We start from the raw sequence: 6,598 nt of genomic DNA on the forward strand, positions 1-6,598 counted from the left end.
CTTCCCCTTCAAAATAGTCTTCATGTCTAAGCCAAGGAAATACTATATTATCATCAGTTCAAATACTTGCATTTGAAACTTCAGCCCAGTTAATTTTACTGATTAGTTCCTACAGTTTCTCAGGTGCCAATAGGAATTTTCATTTACTCTTTCACCTACTGGCTTAAAGATTTTTCAGTTAAGGGTTCTTTCCTGCATCCAGTGCTTCTATAAAAAGGTGGTCTTCCAGCTCTCTCCCTGTCAAAATTGTTTAAAGAACACTGGAGTTTATTACATCTTCTTCACTTAGTAAAGAAATCTTCAGATATTACAAAAACATCCAGATTAGCCAAAATTAGCAGCAGCATCTGTTCTTCAATTTAGATCTAGATAATGATTGTACAAAATTCATTAGAAATGGAAATTATTTAACCTTCCTAGTACTAATAACCTCATAATGCACTGACTGAAAGGACCAGTTGCAGGCTAATTGTGATGGCAACAAAGGCAGTTCCATAGATTATTGTATTATCGTCACACTGGGAGTCATTTAATTGGAATACTGTACTTCAGTGCCAAGTATTACATTGCAGAGTTAAAAAGGAAGGTTTTCTATATGCCAAGGTCTTATCAGTCCTCAACCAAAATTATGTACTACACTATCATGGAAAATGTTCTGAAAATCCAGGAAGCCTAGGTTCCAAATCTGTTTTACCTCCTTCCTCCATGCAAGGAATTTCACCAGTGAACAAGTTCAGTGTTAATTCAGACATTCCCCTGCATGCATAACCTGGATGATGCTGAGGGCAGGTTCATGTGATCCAAGGAGGTCACTGAATAACTGCCTGCTGTCAGGTGTTCTTTGGTTACATTCTGACTTACACTGACATCTGACCTTGGAAGGTAGTAGAGAATGTAAACGAAGCCTAGCTAAGATCTGTTGTAAGTCTGATGTACAAGGAGCATTAAGCCTGTAGCTCAGAGGAGGATAATCCCTTCTATTCAAGTGCTGTGCAATGAGGATCAACTGGCCTGTGGAGACTCTTGCACAAGGCCTGGGAGGGAGAGGCCCTCCAAGAGAAAAGGGACTGATGACATTTGTTTCACATTCTGTAGGGCAGTAGGATTTAGCTGCAGTGGCTCATGATGATAGCACAGGCAGACAAGCAATGTGTGCCATGTTTGAACCTGTTTTCTACTCTCCCTCCATAAAGTCAAGAACTAAACAAGCTCTGTGAAGCAGCAACCTAGAGATGAACAAATCCTGTGCCTCCGCACTAGCTCTCTTGTCACTCCTACCTCTCTTAAGGGATAATGATGTCTGTTTTTCTGGGTATATATTACAGCCCTTATAAAGGTTTGATAACCTGGGGTAGCTTTTTTCTTTCTCTTTTGTTGTTACCAACATTGTCAGCTGTCGCTGCTCTGTCCTCTCAGTCTTTCCACGTAGTTGAGGAACTTCTCAAGAAACAAGTGTTGAACATAGATGACGTAAACAGTAACCCTGTATCCAGTGTGCAAGGGGTTCTTTAAATTTGTTAATAGGAATTTGGTTTCCACTACTATTCAATAACTTTTCTTAAAATGGATTTTATGTTTGGAGCTATCTTCTTTCAGCTGGTTAGCTGGTATTTTTTCAAACAATGCTTTGGAAAAATGTACCTGTCTTAAAAGCGATCTGCCATTCTGGACTGAGTATTGACTGGAAAGAGATTTTGGGGAAAAACAAAGGCAGCAGGTCAATTCTGTTAAATCCTGGTTTAATTGGTGCAATTAACTCTACTGAGAGGCTTATATGTCTGAATGTTGAGGGAATCTCGTAATTCCTAATGATGAATATCTTACAGACTTGCTTTTCCAAGAATTGGGGACACTGGGGCACATTAAATCCCATCCAATGTGTTGGGTCCTTTAAATGATATTCTGCCATAAAATCACGTTTATTCTTTCGGAAACAGTATTTCTGGTGTATAGTAAAAATTTCACAAGGTCAGTGATCATCTAATTTCTTAAGGAATCAAGGTTTGTTCCATTTTCAAAGAGAAAAATGGAAAAAATCTCATTTGAAATTAACTTAAAAGATAAGCAACATCTGTGGAGGCGTAAATTACTTAGCATTATGTTTCATAGAATATGTCACCAGCTAGAACTCTGCTTGACAATATTTTAAGCATAACAGCTTAAACTAGCTTTAACAGCCTAGTTAAAATATTAATTTTATAATTTATATTAGGTTTGAAATGTACTTCAGCTTTTAGTTCACCAAACAAGTCTATATTTTGCATGGAACAATGTATCTAATGTCATACAGGGAGTTTCTCCATCCCTCTCTTGTGGGATTAAAGAAGCATAGTCAGTTTCTCCAGCCTAAAAGAAAACATATTTTAAAATACAATTTCAAAACAAAATCATTATATAAGCTTGATTTTTTCACAGACTATTTTACTAAATTAACTGGGGGGATGTGTGTATGCATATATATAAAAGTTATTAAAAATATATATATAATATATATAAATATATATTATATAAAATATAATATATAAATATATAAAATATTATTATATATAGTTTTATCTATAATAAAATATATAATTGACTTTTTAATCTAATATAATTTATAATTTGACTTCCTAATGCCTAATTTATTTAATAACTCTTAGTTATTGTGCAAACAGTAAAATCCATGCATACTGTATCGTTGCATGAGGATCTGACTCCTTGTTTATTATTTAATAGCTCCTAAGCTCATGCAGTAGGGTGGGAGTGAAACCTACTTTCCAAGAAGTTAAGATAACAATCATAAATCCATAAGCCATGGAGGAACTTTAAAGAGATCAGAAGAAGAACAGAGTTTCTTGCATTAATTCAGCAGATAATTGCAGAGTTATAATCCTGTGGAACGAAGTTGGGAGACTGGATTGCAATTCGTCAATGTCAGTTGACAGGTAAGGATTCACTTCTCTCTCACAGGCATAGTTTGGAAATTACCAGTTTACAGCCACCACTTGAGAAATTTGGTTTTAAGGTTCAATTGCTTAAGTTTTCCCGTTTCTAAAATAGCCCAAATAGCAACAATGTCTTAGGAACAGTGAAATGGAAATCTTTTGAGTAAGGTTTAGCCTGCTGTTGCAGTGGTACAGCAAGAGGTCTAAGATTAAATACTTTCAGATGCTCAGACAGTAGTAGAAATACTAAATCATGTTGCTGGTGTTCAGGTCACAAGTGTAAGTCAGAATAACAGAAAAGAAGCAGGAAAAATCAATCCTCTCTATCTTCTAACAGTGGGCAGGGCTTTTGTAAGACTTCCATGTATGTGGCCTTCCTGTAATGTCCTACAGCAGTGGAATCAGGTCAGCTGCTATTAGCTAACCAGGGCAGATTTTGCACAGCACCAGCCTCCAAAAGTCTTTAACAGCTTGAATTAGTTGAAATTATTTAGTGAAGACTGATATTTCAGGGACAAAGTCAGTCTGGGACTCCTGGGTGCAAAAAGATAACCTCTTTCTTCACTGTTTACACAAAACCAGCTCTTAGGATTCTGCAGGAATTATTACTACCCTATGTAGGCACAGCTTTAGCACAGTATAGAGCTTGTGGAGACCCAGTGAAGATACTGACACTGGATTTTGGTGCACCAAAAATTACTAAGGTCATGCAGGTGTTGGGCACTTTCCCTTATTTTCAGAAATCAGCAGCTTTGTAGAATAAAAAGCAAAGAATAAAACCCAAAATGTTTGGAACCACCCACAAAATGCTGTCATGTTAAAATACCAAGTTATGTAATTCCAGCATTAGCACTGGGAGGATTAAAACCATCCACATGATTTTATGCCTGTTTTCTATTGAAAAGGTAACTGGGTACTTCAGATGAACTAATTACTGATTCAGTGCTAATCTCCACTTCCTTAATTATTGCCAAGTTTCAGGAAATAGTAAAAAATAAGATTATTTCTTAATAGTATGTATTACTTTAATATAATGCTTGTATATTGCCAAAGCACTGCTGGCAAAGTATTGCAATTTTATAACTAGAGCATCGTGACCTTGTTTAGGTACTTAAAGGCTACAACAGGAGCTATTTGGTGGTTTACTATTTTAGTGTTTGCTAAGAACAGTGTTATCCCATTTTCTAATGGCCATTTTTGCAGTAGTTAAAAACCTGCTCATTTTCTAAATGCCTAAAAGATCAAAATGTCCTTCATTAAGGACAGGTTTAAAACATGGATGTAGAAAAAAACCCACTTGAAGTCAGCATACCAAAACTTTTGTTTTTTGTATGGATCCTGTGGAGAAAAAGGTCTCGGCTTCTCTTACACCTACAGTGACCCCAGTATTTCTTGCCATGTTTAAGTGATTGGATCTCTTTGTCCTTCCCCAGCAGCTGTCCAGCACAGCAGGTCCTGCTGACTGAGCCATGTCTTGGTGAGGACAGTAGGTCTAAAGCAGAACTCTTTCAGTGGGGAGCAGGCAGAGTGCTGGGGTGGCATGAGGCACATGGGGTTGTTCTCTGTCCATAAGGGTTGAAGGGCCCCTATACCATGGAGCACAAGGAAAAGTTGATCTGTCCTAAGGGGCCATGGTTGGGAGCCACTGCAGAGCCTTCCCAGGGTGTTCCTCCTTCCCTGAGCAGCTGGAGCAGGCAGGCAGGCGAAGGGAGAAATGCTTATGAGAAATGTTAATTTCATTTCTTAGTGGGTATCTTATTCCAGCTCCCTGCTATGGTGATAAGAATTCCAGAAAAGGCTATAGGATGGAATACAGCCTCTTCATGGGCCCTTCTTTGGTGGAATGGAATTTGAACCATTCACATATATTAACAGGGAACAATAAAAAAACCTGAAATTGCAACCCGAGGCCAGGGGAAGAGATGGGATCTGTGCAGGGCTTTTTGAGACAGCCAATCATTTTCTCAGACTGCAGAGTGGCAGCAGGGGGGTGTCATAAGATGTGTAGGATTGCACACTGACATTTGTCAGCTCTTAGTCTGTCATACTACGAGCAAATTTGGTTTGCAAATGTTTCCCCTCAAGCACTGCAAGATGTATTTGTCACACAAGTTGTGTAACATTAGTTCCCTCTTTGAAAATTCAATCTTTTTATTCTTGCTGATATTTTTTTTCTGTAGGTGACTGATGAAGAAAGTCACCCTTTCCAGTTAACAGTTGAAAAATTAAAAGCCGCATTACGGAAACTAAAAAGCAAGTATCAATAGCACTGATCTCAGATTTTCATGCTTTCCTTATTATTTTGCAAGCAGCATATGTTCTCAGCATTGAAGTAACTTGTACAGTTTCATCTCTGCAGATTTTTAGTCTTGTGAGCCAGGTGGGTCCAACTATGGCAAGAGCTGATTTTATAATTTGGGCACTGAAACAAAATGCAGAGTAAGTCTCTGACTGTATTTTATGAAGAACAATTCTTAAGATCAGTTTTCTTTGTAATGGAATTCAGGATGTAAACAAGATCCTGTTCTGACCCTGAGAAGAGAGAGTATGCTACTGTAACAACCTACTCAGATAATTAAAGAAGCATGTGTAATGTGATTTTGCAGAGGTTTCTTCTCAATTACAGCTAAGAAGGAAATGTCGACAAATAAAAAAATTTGAAATGTAATTTTTCCAGAGTTTAGGAAACTTAATTTGTTCAAAACACTTAGTATGATCAGTGATTCTATTCTGATTGGGACTGCATAACCAGAGACCATACTGCTTGTCACATCAAATATTTTCCACGTTCTTCTCTGTACTTTAAACTACTTTTCTTCCCTGTAGAAGTGTTTAGTTTTGTGAATGTTCACAAATTAGTGCTCATTAGTGTTTCAGGCTAAAATGTTTTCTGATTTTCTTGTCTTGATATTCATGATCTGCATACTTGATGGAAAATTATAAATGTGCTCATAGCTGTTTGTGAAAGATCCAATAGTAGCAGCACAGGCAGAACAGTAAAACATTTTACCAAAGATGTGGTGATGATGGATGGTAATGATGTTTCAAAACACAAAGCAAGATAGACTTCTTGTGTCCTCTTCCAAGACAGAAAAAGAAGGTTTACCAACAGGTAAGAGCATGCTGTTACAAGGAAGGTCACTTACAAAGCTCAGTTACAAGGTGACAAATAAAAAACTGGGCATTTTGGATACAGACAAATGTGTGCATAATGTTCTTTTTCTTAGCTATACTCAAGTTGTTCTAATTACCTAATTGCTTGATCAGTGTGGTTCCTGGGTTTAAACACTGTCTGTGCCTTTGTCAGACCGTGGGAGCCTGAGCATTCAGACCCTTCTCATTTGATCCTAGCAGAGGGAAGCAGCTTGGATCCCTGCTGTCCCTTTGGCTGTCAGGATGGATTACAAATTAACTCTTTAGTGATCTCCATGTGTTTTTCAGCTTTCTAGAGCTGAAAATGTTCTCATTAATAATATTACAGACTGAGTCTTTGGGTACATGTAATACCATTAATAGGTGGAGGAACTAGGCTAGAAAAGCATTTGAGAAACTGCCATCCCATAGCAGCTGATTCTGTGAAAAATAAATAATGCCTCACTCCATAATCCCCATTCTCTGCTCAGGATACGTCAGAGGTCACATACTCTAAACATGCTCTTGTGCGAGGTGTG

Source organism: Oenanthe melanoleuca, chromosome 2, assembly GCF_029582105.1.
Source record: "Oenanthe melanoleuca isolate GR-GAL-2019-014 chromosome 2, OMel1.0, whole genome shotgun sequence".
Classification (NCBI taxonomy): Eukaryota; Metazoa; Chordata; class Aves; order Passeriformes; family Muscicapidae; genus Oenanthe; species Oenanthe melanoleuca.